Source organism: Anser brachyrhynchus, assembly GCF_964034855.1.
Source record: "Anser brachyrhynchus genome assembly, chromosome: 2".
In the NCBI taxonomy this organism is placed as follows: domain Eukaryota; kingdom Metazoa; phylum Chordata; class Aves; order Anseriformes; family Anatidae; genus Anser; species Anser brachyrhynchus.
In genome coordinates this window covers 30,374,887-30,391,093 of record NC_137695.1, presented here as the reverse complement: position 1 = coordinate 30,391,093, position 16,207 = coordinate 30,374,887, and the positions used below count along the sequence as shown (strand labels likewise).

The window sequence follows — 16,207 nt, the reverse complement described above, 5'->3', positions numbered from 1 at the left end:
GTAAGACAGCTATTTTTGTAATGTTTAAAATTATACTAAATTAATAAAAATAAAATCTCCTGCTGGGCTTCCAGTTTTAAATAGCACATTGTGGTGTAAATGATCAGAGCATCAGGGTTCTGTTAATTTAGTACATATTATAACGGTGAAGACATTAAAAGATCATAGCATTTTTCATTATAAAAACAACTCTCTGTGAACTGTCTGAATAAATCCAATAGATTATGTTAGGAATTGCTAATATATGCTCAAATAGAGGGAAATAGGAAATCTGCATATGGTAACTTTTAGGGGCTTGAAGATATAAAGAAAGACAGTGTCTGCTCCCCAGATTTTAACAGTCTAACTCACTAAATTACTACCTCCTAAATTTTGAACAGCCCTTAAAAATAATAACAATATTTAATATTTTATTAAAGCAAGATGAAATATTTCCTAACAAATAAAAAAAAAATGCTTTAGAATTAGTTTAGAATTAGAGAACTTCCATCGTCTCATACTTGTCTGGAGTTTCTTTAAAGTGGCTTTAAAAAAATAAATAAAATAAATAAATACAGTAGATTAGATAGTCACTGCTCAAGTCTTTTTGAATCAGAAGAAGAGTGCCTGCTAACTTTACCTAAAAAGAACTAAGTTACACATTAGGAAGGAGCTGAAATCCTTTAGTTGTGTGTTGGACAACATGAAGTGCTAATGTGAGTGCAAGACCAAGACCTAAACAAAATAAAAGAGAAGAATGTGATGACATAATTTTCCATAGAAAGCACATAAAAATGCAAATATTTACTTGACAGGAAACACTGTGGAGTAACTGTGTAAGTAAAATGGGCCACTGGCAACCAAACTGTGTAGTAGGCTTCTACAGCATTAGACAGATAGATAACAATATCAGTGCTTTGCATGTATGTATTGCTACTACCCACAGGCGAAACTATGTGCAGAGTAATGACAATAGAACATTTATACGGAAAGTTCAAGCTAGATCATATACACTGAGACATTTCTTCCTCGTTCCAGTTTTCTCACTCTCTGGTTTTAAAGTGCCAGAAGCCGCATATGAAAGCATGGGAGACTCATGACTCAGTCTGCTAGCATTTATGCTTTCTTATGTCAGACTATTTCTTTTCAAAAGTACTGTTTGTTAAGTGATTAAAAGACAATATAATTTTGATAATTATTATGTTTACAGGGAACTGTAACAACGTGAAAGTCACTGATATTCTTGCTGAGCTAGCTGATAGAATGAAACCTGAAATAATGTGTTACTAGTGAAGTCATGCAAAAAGTCCCTACAGCAAATATATTAAGACCATGTCAGTCGTGTAAAGGCAGCAATATTCATCCTGCACTGTGGAAGTCTATGTGCGTGTCTTAAAATATTGAACAAGGGAATAGAAGCAAAATGACTGCAACTTCTTGGGATACACTTTAGACAGCAATTCATCAAAGTAGACATTCAAAACAGATCACTTTTGCTAGACACCCTGTGTACGAGAAAAGCACTTTTCAAGCCAGATCAAAGTACTTCTCTTTTGCTGGCTCACTCAAGTTTTGATTCAGTGAGCTGATTTAGCACACTTTTGCATTCAGTACAAATCATAAAACTTAAATCAGTCTTGTTGTAATGAACAAAACTGAACAAAGACTTCACACTCACACCCTCCCCCCCCCCCCCCCCCCCCATCAGAAAGTAATGATTTTTCAAAAGCTGGAATATTTAACAGACAATTGTAATATTTGGATAAAATCTTGGATGGTGGAGACTGATCAGCAGCAAATTTAAATCCCCCTCTCAGCCATCCTTAAGGCACCTCAGAGGCCCACTTTGTAACTGAGTTATTGAATTTTTGGTCAGAAGAGAAATTGAACCTGGGTTTCCTATAAACATGCTATATCATGATCATGGGTTACAGTTCATTCAGAAGCTGAGTAAGTCTGTTACCCTTTCTGTGTGTGAAAGAGTTCTAGCTGATTTTTGTTTTTTTTACTAAACTAACAAACCCAACATTTTTCCGAAACTGAATTCTAATTTACTTGCCAGCATTAATAATAGAGGCAGAAAATACTATTTTGGCATAGCCTTATGAAAAATCTTGCCTTTTGGAGCTTCACCACTGTTTCTGCATTTTTATTTTTTTTCTACCAGATAGTAGCTCTGTGTTTCCTCCCCAGCTGCTAGTGTGAGGACAATGCATTTCCCCTTATTCCCTGAAGGACTACAGAAAGGATAAACAGTTTTAGTCTGTAAGATATCACAAGGACGGAGGCTATAAAGATTACATCTGTACTAATAAATACATTGGGACAAAGCCTATTTTCCCTGGCCCAGAGACCATGTGGCATGGCATGACTGATGCCCACCCAGCTTTGTTCCATGCTCCTTGGAGGAGAGACGCTACACTCAGCCCATCTGTTGAGACCTGAGTCCTTGGTTGGGAACTCTAATTCTACAAGCAGTATTGTGCCAATATCATGCCAATAAGTGTGCTAATTATTAAGCAATGTGATAAATAAAGTGTCAGAGTTGAGCTTGTACTCTGGCTTTGTTTAATTTGTTAGTACATTAAACTTAGAAAAGATAAGCAGGCACAAAGAATGGAGAAGAGCACATGCAGATCCCTAAAGTCTTAGGTAGTTTTAGTCTTAGATATATTCCCTTTTGACTCATGCATCACTTTTCTCAGTTTTCTGGTGAGCTGTCTTTTAAGGCCATATTTTACTGTCCTTTTTCCAGAAAGTCCATCTTTAATAGGTGTCCTCTCAAATTGAGCTAATATTTTTTGTTAAGAAACTAGTATTTAGTAGTATTTGGAACTGAGATAATATTTACTGCTTTGAACACAACAGCAGGAGTTCATATGTTGATGCAAAGCCTAATTCTGAAATTTAGGCCAAATATATATCAACATAACCAGTTAAGACTAAGAAAACACTAGGAATAGTTACAACTCTAAAACAAGCAGAAATGTAATCAATGGCAAGGGATTGGTCCATATTTTGACTGGTTTGGTGGTTGTGGGTGGTGGTTTTTTTTTGGTGGTTGTGCTTTTTTTTTTTTTTCATTTGTGATTATTGCTTATGGAGACAGTAGTCTTTGTGTTCCAAAGCCTCTTCTTGCTAATTACTTGCACAGCGTTTGCCACACATTGTATACAACTGGAATATAAACAACTACAACTAAGACATGCTCCTGTGAACACACACAAGGACAAGTTTCTGTATTTTTTCAGCCACACATGCTCACATATTGACAATCCTGGCTGCAGAAATGCACAAATGCATGGAGGAGGTGATTTGCACCTTACCTTGCAGACACACTGTAGACATAGAATAAACTGTGTGATGATATATTTTAACCTTCATTAAATATGACTTGGTCTTAAAAAGACTTTTAGATCAGATGTTTTCTCCCAAAGCTTTGTGTTGGAGGCTTCTGTCCACCTCACAGGCTGGTTGTCTGAGTCTCCTTCACTATTTTGAAGTACTTTTTATTCTCTTTTCCAGCTCTTTTTATTTGCAACTGCTTCATTCCTTGTGCTGGCCTTTATTCATATGGATTTTTTTTACTGTTATTAATTACAGATGATGTTTCTTCTTCACACTTGACTACAAAAAGAGACTGAAATGGACATTTATTGAATAGAGATGTAATGCACTACACTACCAGTTCATGTGCTGCTTAGGCAGATTCTGAGGCCTTCCTTCCCCCCTCTACTGCTCCTGTCTCCCTGTGACCATAATTTATTAAGTTCAGCTGCTCTGTCCAAAACCTGACACTACAGCTCAGCAGCACTAATTGCCACTTCCATCATTATAACTATAAACCATGCTCCCTTGATGCAAAGAGTAGCAAGATAAAACAATCTTACACTCTCAGAAAAATAAGAGAGCTACCAATTCCACCAAATTATTTTTAAAAAGCCCAATAAATACAAAAATACAAAAAACAGCAGGGACTATGGGTATGTCCTAGGGCTCTGAGCCTGCCATTTTATTCAAAGGATGATGTAAACTCTGGAGAAATGTCAAAGAGGTCACAGTTTACAATTTAGAGAAGAACATTCATTCAAGACACCAACTTTGTTGCACGGAGTCAGAACTCAGATTAAAAAAAAAAAAAAAAACAAACTATGATATGAAAATATACAGGATTCTGGATAACCCAGTGTTCTGGAGAACTGCAGGAATATTTGCAAACAAATATTCAGATTATGTGTTGAACTAAGATCTCCATGGAGATAGTATCAGGAGATAATTGTGTGCGTGAAACAAAGTACAGTAAAATACTTTTTTTTTTTTTGTCAAATTAAGAGAGAGTTTGTGAAGAACAAATACAAGGCTCACACAGGATTATTGCTTTTGTGACAATAGAAGCAAGAAAAATACATCTAGATAGAGCACAGTCAGTAAAATGCTGTGGAAATCTGATCAAGTCCAGGTGCTTTGTGATATCTCTAGAACCTTTTTCTAAATGACAGTATGCTTGCAGAGTTCTTGCCATTTCCTAAATATACCCAAATCATGGTGAGTTGACCACATATATTGATAATGCAAGCATATTGTTAATACGTACAAAAGCATGTGAAGAACTGAGGAAGGACATTATGGCAAAAAGTGACAGTGGGAGAAATAAATGAAAAAGTTCAATGCAGATAGAGGTTAAATGATATCCAAGAGGAACAGAAAAAAAGACATCTCGTCAGTGACTGCTGTCTGGAAAGGGAACCAGCCCTTACAAGAGCTCCTGTTGCCTCTTCTCAGCCCCAGGAGAAGAAGCAAACCCAGGGGTTCAGGCTGCTTCTCTTCACTACAAATCTCTACCCTGTCTCCTCTCCTGCTCCAGATAACTACTACTGCCCCATGGGACAACAAAATACCATTCCGTTTATACTACTGCAATGCATCACTTCTGCATTCCCAGGTTGTATCTTAGTCTGGATTTCGCAACACAAGGGTGCCATGGAAAATCTACTTTCTCAGCAAATCTGAAAGGTCCCAAGATTCATAAATGAAACTGACATTCAAATACTTGATAACATAGTCATGATATCACAAGGACAGTCTCTTTCTAAGCTGGCCAAAGTCAGAACTAACCTAGCTCGCTTTTAGTAAGCATGAACTTACTGAAGCATGGATTATGTGAATTGCAGAGATGAATGGGATTTAATTCTCTCTGGTTTATGAAGCCAGGGTGGTCTGGTACTGTGATTCAGAGTTGAGACAAAAACAAAACAAAAACAAACAAAATCAAAACAACAACGTAAACAAAACACAAAACAAATGAACAAACAAACAAACAAACAAAACCAATGAAGATATCCAAGAAGCTCAACTTAGAATTTGATGTAAACAACAAAGCTTTAGGATATTATTTGTTCTAAGGGGTGCATTTTTGCCTTCTGCCCATCATAGTTTAAATCTACAGGAGCAAAAGAAGGAAGTGGTGCAGTCAATACAACAGAAGGAAGGAATGCCATTCAAAGGGACCTGGACAAGATAGAAAAGAGTGGTCCATGTGAACCTAATGCCTGATGAGGTTCCACAAGTCCAAGTGCAAGGTGCTGCACCTAGGTTGGAACAATCCCAAATGAGTACAGACTGGGTGAAGAATTTGTTGAAAGCAGCCCTGCAGAGAAGGACTTGGAGGTTCTGGTGTACAAAAAGCTTGACATGAGCCAACTGTGCATGCTTGCAGTCCAGAAGGCCAACTGCATCCTGGGCTGCGTCAACAGATGAGTAGTTAGCAGGCCGAGGGAGGTGATTGTCCCCCTCTGCTCTGCCCTCATGAGGCCCCACTTAACGTACTGAATCCAGGTCTGGATCCCCCCAGCTCAAGAAGGATCTGTTGGAGAAAGTCCAGAGGAGGGTCACAAAGACGATCAGAGGGTTGGAGTTACCTCTCCTATGAAGAAAGACTGAGAGAGCAGTCAAAGTTCAGTCTGAAGAAGAGAAGGCTCTGGGGAGAACTCCTTGTAGAATTTCAATACTTAAAGGGGGCTTATAAAAAAGATGGAGAGCAACTTTTTTCTCAGACAATTATAAGACAAGAAGGAATAGTTTTAAACCGAAAGAGGGGAGATTTAGATTAGATGTTAGGGGGAAATTCTTCACTCAAAGGGTGGTGAGGCTGGAACAGGTCGCCCACATAGGTTGTTGATGCTCCATCTCTGGAGGTGTTCAAGACCAGGTTAGATGAGGCCCTGAGCAATCTGGTCTAGTGGGTGGCATCCCTGCCCATGGAACAGTGGTTGGGACTAGATGATCTTTAAAGTCCCTTCAACCCAAGCCATTCTATGATTCTACGAAGTGCAAGCACAGTGGAAGCTGAAATGATATTCTAGTGACTAGTCTGTAACATTAATAAATTCCAATACTCTGTTCATAGCACACATTCACAAAAAAAAAGTACTTTGGAATATCAGTATTTACCATTTGTTTGGAACATATACACCCAAATGAGAATCTAAAAGGGCAATATATATTTAAAATCCAAGTCTCTGAAAATTGTAATAACATGGATAACAAGGGGAATACCTCAGAGAGTAACTTGATTATGACATTCATAACCAATTCTCTGGTCAGCATAAAAGAAGGTGCGATCCATCACTGGCAGAAAGGTATGTTAGTTAAACTCTGTATATGTTTAATATCTCAGAATACTACTGGGCAGATTGACACAGTTATCGTAATTGTTTTGCATGACTGCTAATATGACTGTCATCTTCTTCAGAGTTATCTTAGACTTTCTCTTATTTTTCCTCAGAACTTTTGAACTTCTCTTTAAACAACAACAAAAAAAAAAATCTTTTTGTGGCTTTTTAGATTATTGTCTTTGGTCACAGCACTGAAAACCTTAAACATCTAGTTGTTTATTCCTGTCCAGTTTGTACTCCCTCATGACCATTTCCACGAACAATGGTGTGCTTCCTATCTTTCTTTGGGTTTATCTCCATATCCAGTATCTACTTTTTCCTATTTTGTATCCTTACTTCTGACCTACTTTATTTCATAAAGCAAACTGCTTTGAATAAATAATTAATCCAAGTTCAGAGTTTTCTTCCTGTTGTAGAATATCCATGATCTAATTACAGCTTTGTCTATTTTTTTTTTGAAATTATTCCTTAAATTTGTTTGAAAATTTTTAACCCCAAGAACTTTGTCAGTATTTTGAGTTAAATCTTATGTGGATGACTTACAGCCAGACAACTGGGTGAACTTTTACAAATACAAGAGTGAGAACCAAAAGTATCCTGGCAGGGTAGTAACTAGCTGGTGTAAAATGGTGCTGCATTTAAGCTAATGACCAATTTACATTGCTCATCCTTTGCAAGAGGAAGAATTATGCTTCATGAAAGTTATATATTACTTTGTTAGGATAGATAATGTGATCATAACTACATGACGATTATAAAATCCAAGTACCAATTTCACTTTTACCATATGACACTGAACAAAACTAAAAAAAAAAAAAAAAAAAAAACACCACTGAACAGGGCTGTTTTGTTGGTGCTAGCATTAGAACTCTTTAGATTTGGAGCTCAAGATCTTTCTTGTAAAGTGACATTCTCGTGGAAAACTAAAAACGTGCAACTTCAAAAATCTGGATTTTTCTGTTAATATAAGTGAGAATACTTTTTTTTTTTTAAAAAAAGAAAAAAAAAAGTAGTGAAAAACTCAGGCTGACTAGGAAAGACAGAAATAGAAAAAGCTTTATAAAGAAATCCCTGACAAAATCTCTTCCTGATTACTTTGTTCCCGCATGGAGAGTCCTTTTCATTCTGATTTTAGTCTACTTGGTGGGTTTTTGATTAGCAGCAAACTGCATAGTAGCCTTTGATCCTTGGGAACTTATTGTTTCTGCCATCTCTGATGCCAGAGCTGTTTCATCATTGCTTCTCACAGCAGTCTCTAACTCTCTCCTCAAGACACAGAGCCCCATCTCTACTTTGTGACTCTCTCTTGTCTTCCATATCCTCTAAACCAGAAGTTTCTATCCTGAGCAGACCCTGTTATTCCTTCAGAAAGAGGGAATCTCTCCACCTAACCCATCATGGTTTCTCTTTCCTCTCCATGACTTACTCCCACTCAGTTTGCTTTTCTTTTCCCAGAGAACAACTTCTGATGATGCCCTGGATCTGCCTGAGCTGTCTGCCTTTTTCTGAGCTTCCTGCTGAGTTTGTCTGAGAGGTTCTGGAGCTATAAACACAGCTGCTTAAAGCACAGAGAAGCTTCCAGACACTGGAGGAGGTGAAATTACCGTGCAGGAAAAGAGTAATTCTGCTTTCAGAACACTAAGACAGTGACAAGGTAGAAAAGGAATAGAAATGGCAGGAGACAAGCCAAAATCAGAGCCCTTTCATACAAGACACTAGTGAATACCTAAATCTTTACAAAAATTCAGGGTAAGCATAGCTTCATCAGCTATGCATCATGGAAAATAAAGTCTGTCGGATGTTGAAGTACTGGACTTGGCATCTGTTCAGAAAAAGGGGACAACTTTTGTTCAGCTAACCCAGAGCTGCTCTCAAGTAAACAAGATTCTCACCATTTTTCCCCACTTAGAGATTTGCCTTGTAAAACTGGGAGGCAGCTTTGTATGCTCCTATTAGAACTTTCACAGAGAGCCCTTGGAAAGGTTGCTAGCAGTCAAGTCTAAATAATGTAACAGACCTAGACCAAATAAGACTTAGTTAAACAGATACACACCCATAATGCCATCCAAAATGTTCGGTAGTCACAAGTCATATGAGAGCACACAATATGTCACATTCGTTACCCTTTTCTAGAAGCAAATTTCACACTGCAGTTTGCATTCCTTCTCTGTGCACTAGACTCGATGACCTCTGAGAGGACAAATATATAAAGATGAGCCACATTTGCACCAAAAGGGATAATTAAAGAGAGGAAGGAAATTAAGCAAAGAAAAATACACTGCAAATTTCAGAAAATCTACCTAATAGTGGAATAAGTGGATTGAAGGATAAATGGTCTCCCAAGAGATACAACAGAAAGGCTATCTGCTTGGATTAGTACTAAATGGAATGAACAAAACACTAGAAATTACATTGCAAGAAATAATTTTGCACTGACAGGGGAATGGTCAAGATAATCTAATAGCATTGTTCATCTCTAACCCACAAAAACTACAGAAGAAATTATCATGAACAACACTTTTTGTTTTGCTCTCACTTTGGCACTCCTCTATAGTCAAACTTTTTTATCTTACTAAGAAGTACTTACTATGTTATATGAAACTGGGTCCAGTCCATAAGGAACTGAAGAGGATTGCCAACAAAATATTTTGGGAAGAGCAGGTCTTTACCATCCTGAGGGTTTGGGGCTGTTCTAGTATTTCAATAGGTATGACTGTTGTAGCAAAGGGACTGTATTTTCCTTCTTTGCCATCCACTGATTTCAAAGCATACCAGAGAGGGCTACAGAAACCTTTGTTGTTTTGGGGCAGCTGTTCTGACTGCTGTCCAATGCAGCGTTGGTCTGAGAGAATCTGCTGACAAAGAAAATGTAGGCAACTCACATTTGTGGGTTTGGTTTCTGTTTTTCAAGGGAGCATGCCCCTTGGGAAACAGCCTTATAACAGCAGGCCAGAGGGATGACATACGTGTGAACATATGTCACTGCCCCCTGGGGTAACGTACATGCAAACATATGGCACTGCCCTCCTGGTGCATATTAGTTGTCAACAGACACAGGAAGGACCTTTCCCTGGTTATGTTTTTTATCATCCATATGGTTTTCTATTGCTCCTGATAGCAGATAAATTACAACTACTTCCAAAAACTCTGTCTAATAATAGTTTGTATTTATTCCAAATATAGATGCTTATTCTTTCCCTTTGGTACTTCCACAGAATTCATTGACAACCAAGCAACATCTTTTCATTGCACTGCAGGGGCTCTGATGAATTAAAAACAGAGGAAGGAAAAGAGAGGTGTCTGCAAACATCCTGCCAACAAGGGGAATAGCCAGAAGAGGACACGCAACTTAAGCCCTGTAATGTAGAAGGGGCTCAACCTCATGGGAGAGGAAAATCTCATTTCAACACTGTCTACACACCACTGCGGTCAACAAATGAAAATAAGATAGCAACTCAATATAAGGATCCAGTATTTCCCTGAAGACTTGTACAAAATTACATGAAGTATCAAAAGCACAGTTGTAAGACAACAAAATGGACTCAATTAACACATGGACTCTTCTTGCAATGGAAAATTCATCTACTGGAAGTTGTTATAGTCAAGGCTCCACTGGCAAAAGAACAGACCATCTCTAGATGATGTTGATGATTATATTTTCAAAGACTAGTTGCATAAACCTCACAGGTAAGGAATCTGAGGAGCAGAAGTGGTTCTGAGTTTGTTTACTACCTTACTGTCTCTTTTCAGAGGTAATACCAAAACCACAGATAGCCAGTTCATCTGCTACAGTAATAAAATGGCCTCAAAACCAAAGCATCCGAAATCAGGATTTGTTTGAAAGCATTACTGTAAATCATGTTCCATTGTCTTAGATACATGAAAATCATTCATCTGTCCTGCTCCATAAAATCAACCTCCTTGTCTCTTCCATTCCACAGCCCAAAACCTCAGCCACACCACAGGAGTTAAAGAAGCTTCCATTTGTTTGCCATGTAGCAAACAACATACTGCTTGAGCCATAGCTTCTGCTGGGAAAAGAGAAGACAACATGCATGTTGCACTAAAAAAAAGGAAACAAAATTGTTCTTGAAATATGGGTCTTAGCATATTGACATACTTGGAGATTTGATCCCTCTGTTGTTTGGCTGGCAGACACTTGACCCATAAGAATAATTGTGGTGCAGACTGAGTTTGCACAAGCACAAAAGAACAAGGCAGAATTAATCATGACACCTTACATTTTTTCATATATATATGCCGTGGGCTTGTACTGCAATTCAGCTTAGATGCTCCTGTGGAGTTGAGAAAAGTCTTTCAACATTACATGCCAATGAAACACACTTGAATACTTCTGAGTAGGAAGTGTCAGAACACTCTTTGATGGAGTATTCATAATATGACTGCCATTAAAAACCAGAAAAGAGCTCTGTGCAATCAAACTCTCAAACCATGGGTCCATAGGATGTTTTGGAAAGTACTTTGGTGGATCACAACCTTTGTTTTGTTGTTAGCTGGATTTAATAAGGTAATTAAGAATGAGTAAAATATAAGAATCATATGCAATAGCAAATGCTGCATGGACACAAAGATTTCTCACTTGGAGATACGAAAGAATTTGGTAAAGTCATGCTCAGTGACCATTCTAAAATAACCCTATTCCTAGCAGCCCAGGAATATTAAAAAAGAAGAAAAAAAAAAAAAAAAAAAAAAAAAGCAGATGCTTAGAACATGTTGATGGTATCATTCTTCTCTTTCAGGTGGACAGAACTTTATGACAGGAAACAATGATAGGCTAATGTAAACAACTTATTTTGCCTACCTTTGTACTTCAATACAGTAGTTCAATATAACCACATTTCTCCAAAGACTCATATTCTGTTATTGAAAGGTAATGGTGGGAACCAACTTAAGAACATGTAAAATGCAAGATTTTTTAATCAATGAGAAGCTATTAATTTAACCAAGCCTTCCTGTAATAATATTGAGACAGACTGTCTGCCTGTTTTTACATTATAGCTAGTTTTGCAATCTGTGTAGAATCCAATGAGGTGTGTACTTTTTGTGAATTTATTGATTGAGAGTAGTCCTTAGGAATTTAATGGTGCCAAATCTTAGTATTTCTTCCTGATTTTCTGAGGGGTTGTTTGCTTTCTGAATTGACGTTACTGTTTTAGTAAGAGATGTTGACTCTTGCCACTATCTATGGAACTCGTTTCGATGGTCTCCACTAGATCATATTAATCTCAGACCTAATTAAGCTCAGATCTGAGGTGACCCAATGCATCAGTGATCCGGCTGAGCAGGAGAATGTAAAATGTCCAGTGTAAAACCATACTGATGTATCATTTGGTAGGCTCATTAAAGTCATGCTGTACATGTGTGGCCAAGCAGCAGTGTGTGTCATGATCCCCTAAGTCCCCAGGTAACCACAGTGAGATTCTATGCAGTTCTTGACCCTACATATTTGTAGTTGACTAAAACATCAAAGCAAATTTTTTTGGCAGACAATTTATGTTTAAGACACACAGAAACTCAATAGACCTTTCTAATCTAAAAACGTATCTTAGTTTAAGCATTTTTATCCCACTTTCATGACAAATCATTGCTGACTTCAGTAGAATAGTTCACAGTTGAAATCCAACATAAAATTACAGTACTTTTTGAACTGCAACTTTCTCATAGTCATATTTTATAAAAAATTGACATTAGCTTAGGAAGCCTTTACATTTACATATAGAAGAGAATCTGTAGCTAAATAAATTCAAATCACTAAAAAGTTAAGAAACTTTTTGATTGTTTGTTGATTCCATTAATTTGGGTTTATCTTAGAGTTTTTTGATGTATTTATTTGAATTCACTTTTTTTTTTTGTAATATCTGGATGTGTTCCACTACAGTGTTAAACAATTATGACTAATCTCTAAAATATACTACATACTATGGAAAAAGTTTTGCTTTGTGTATGAAAAAAAAAACAAAACAAATCTACTGGTAAATGGAAAAAATAGAATCAGTGAGATACATTCCTCACTGTTGAATAGGGCTGGCTGGAAAACAAGTATTCTGTTTTGTGAAAATGTCAAGGTTTTACCACTTGTTTTCATCCTGAATTGGAAAAATAAATAAAAACAAAACAAAACAAAATATAAAATAAAATAAAATAAATCCCATTTCACCTTATTCAAGATTTTATGGGAAAGATGGTTTTGATCCTTCCTTTGGAAGTAAGATACATAGATGAAAATTCCATATATTAGTTACCAAAGACAACAGAGTTCTTGCTGTTAAGTATACATATGTCATTCCATCAATTTGATACTTTTTAAATTCCAGTCTGAGAAATGAGCTGGTTGAATTTGTGGTAGAATTGAAACATCCTCTCCTGGGGTCAGTCTTCTCCAGAGGATCTCACTTCTCTTTCCACATGGCAACAACACAGACGGAGCTCAGGCCTCAGTATTTATTTAGAAAGGTCATGTGTTATGCAGTCTAAAGGTGGATTACATTTAAAAAAATATATCAATATATTTACTGATTAGTTGGGGTACCTTGTATTATTAATTTTCCACTACATTTCTTTAAAATTTTGCCTACACATTAGCTAACTGAAATATAGTAGAGAAGTGCTATAGTCTGATGTTTAAATTTGCTCGTGAAAATTATAGTTCTAAAGCAGCTTGCAGTATTGGAACATTTTTATTTCTGTTTGACAGAAATAATAAAGAAAACTTTCAGTTTATATTGAAACAAAAAAATGTTCCTAAAATATTGTGCTATTCTACATCAGGAGTGGAGCTAATGCTAACATAAAATTAACTCAAAGTTGAAAGAACACTTAACCATGGGCTTTACTTGTAATCAAAGGCAGTTTTATTACTGACATCTTTTGGGCCAGAAGTTTATGTTTTGATTTTAATGGGACAGCTTGTTTGTTTGTAGTTTAAAAAAAAAAAAAAAAAAAAAAAGCGTAATTAATCAGTACTCAGGTAGATCTCTCTCTAATCACAAGGGTATTTATTTTTTTAAGTGGATCTATATTCTGCTATCTATATGTATCTATACCCATTATATGCAATCAATTTTAACTTAAAAATAAGGAAAGAAATCTGTCTACTAATTTACTGTCCATAGCCTGTGAAATACTGAGTTGTCTGAATATCCTCTAATGGTCATCCTAAAGCTTTCTTCCTTACAAAAAGCAACCAGAAAAATAAAGTGTGTTGTCACATTAGGATACAGTTCAGTATAAAACTATTCATTTCTTCTGCAAATTGTATAGGGGCCTGTAAATTTATTAAGGTCCATACTGTTAATTTGCAAATTAAAATGTATATATAATCAGAATCTAGGCAATTCCAAAATGAATTCAGTGACCTTTCCATTTTTTATGATGAGTTATTAGTTTCCAGCTCTTCTAAGAGAACATAAATACAGACATTAAAAATAATTCATTAATCAAAATATACTATTTGGTATAGTGCAGTGACTTTTACCCCATTAGTCAAAGTGAATATAAAAACAAAACCACAACAAGACTTCAATCATCACAATAAAAATAAATATCAAATAAGAATGACCTAAAATTGTGTTTTGGGGAAAGGAGAACTGAGGTGACTGGATATGGATATGTACCCAGTAGCTAACAGTGTATGACAAATGAAACATATTTAAGTAGCCTAATTTTCTTTCTGATTTAATAGGATCCAATAAATGGAAACTGTATGGCCAGAATAATGAAAAGAGCACAAAATTTATCTCATTCTATTGCGTCCTCTCTGTGTTCTTTTGTCCTTTGATTGCACTGGTGGATAATATTATTTTGTTCCCAAGGAAGTATGTCCCTTTGATTAGGTTGCAGATATTCTCTCATTTGTCACTGTTCTATCAAGCTATGCCATGTAACAGCAGGAACCCTTGATTATTTAATTGCTTGTAAGAACTCATTAAATCTTACTATCAATCATTGGACATATGGCAAATATCACCCAATGGCATGAGAGGTTTTAACAGTGATCTGTCACTGGGGCATACCCTTTCTTTAGTAGCATAGGCCCTTTGTTTTGTTCTCTGATCATAATAATTTTTAATTAATATTGATTTGAAAAAGAGTGTTCATGCAGTGGCCTTAATCTATGGGTACAAGGATAACCTTCTAACAGGAACATTTGTAACTCCATATAAAAAGCCAGAAACCCCATATAAGAGAGTTTAACCTTTTTACAGTGTTTTGTAGATGGTGTTAGTCTGACGATAATCTAATTTATTCTTCAAAGTTTACATGGTTTATTAACAAAAATATGTCACACAATAGGCTTTGCATCAACACCTTGATGAAAGTCTATGAAGTATCTGTGATGATATGAAGGGAAAACACATTTTTCAAAATATAAAACACACATTGCTAATAGAGGTAGCAATCTATACAGCTACATATTTTAGTTCTGACAAAAAGCAAGTCAAAGAAATGTGAAGAAATCACACCAAATATTGTTCAGTTCCATTACAGATCTTTAAGATTTGAAGATTATACATATATCTCTGCAGAGATACAAAGATGGATGGAATTTAAATCATGAAAAAAACAACAACAAAAAAAAGTTGACTACTGTGTAAATGCTACCATGGGTATACAGAGTCTAACATGAGCAAAATTTAGTCTCCATTCTTTGTGACCAGAACTTTAGTCCCAGCTAATTTTACATACAGAGATTCAAAATATGCAATGCCCTAAAAGCAAATAAACCTTCAAAGGTGAAATTTTATAGCCATTGCCAGCTGAACTACTTCATACTTACAATCACAAAAGTTAGAGCTACATTTGAACCTCTTCTCACAATGCACAATGACAACTCTTACTGTACTGGACTCACAACCTTTCAATATACTTTGCTTTTTAGTATTACTTGGAAATGACACACACTCTCACACACACACACACACAAAAAGTCATCCCAAACAAAGAAACAGACAGAAACAGACAGACAGAAAAGCATACAAACTTGCCTCCGTCTTCATCATAGGCTCCATTTTAGGAACAGTCCTCTTCAATGTTTTTATAAACAACTTGTATGAAGGACTTGAAGGCTTTTTGAGCAAGTTTGCAGACAATACCAAATTGGATGGAGCTGTTGACTCTGTCAAGGATGATGAGGTCTTACAGAGAGATCTGGACAAATTAGAGAGCTGGTCAATAATCAACAATACTAAGTTTAACAAGAGCTAGTGCCAGATCATGCACCTGGGAAGGGGCAACCCTGGTTATTTGTACAGACTTGGGGATGAGATGCTGGAGAGTAGTCCCACATAAAGGGATCTGGGGGTTTTGATCGACAGAAAGCTGAACATGAACCAGCAGTGTGCTCTGGTGTCTAGGAGGGCCTACCATATCTAGGGGTGCATCAAGCATTGCACTGCTAGTCGGTCAAGGGAAGTGATTGTCCGACTCTACTCTGCACTGGTATGGCCTCACCTCGAGTACTGTGTTCAGTTTTGGGCACCACAGTATAAGATATAAAACTGTTAGCATCCCAAGGAGGGCAACAAAGATGGTAA

The 16,207-nt window shown here is 36.6% G+C and overlaps 1 protein-coding gene across 2 annotated transcripts in view; it reads right to left on the bottom strand.

Annotated features, from left to right (window-relative positions):
- LOC308190308 (uncharacterized protein) overlaps positions 1 to 16,207 on the bottom strand; it is a 373,068-nt gene that overhangs the window by 13,139 nt on the left and 343,722 nt on the right. For both annotated transcript variants that reach the window (XR_013947059.1, XR_013947060.1), the window contains one exon: positions 3,306 to 16,207. This exon is cut by the window's right edge and continues 16,057 nt beyond it. The gene's annotated coding sequence lies outside the window, so the exon portion shown is untranslated. The remainder of the gene's footprint in view (positions 1 to 3,305) is intronic.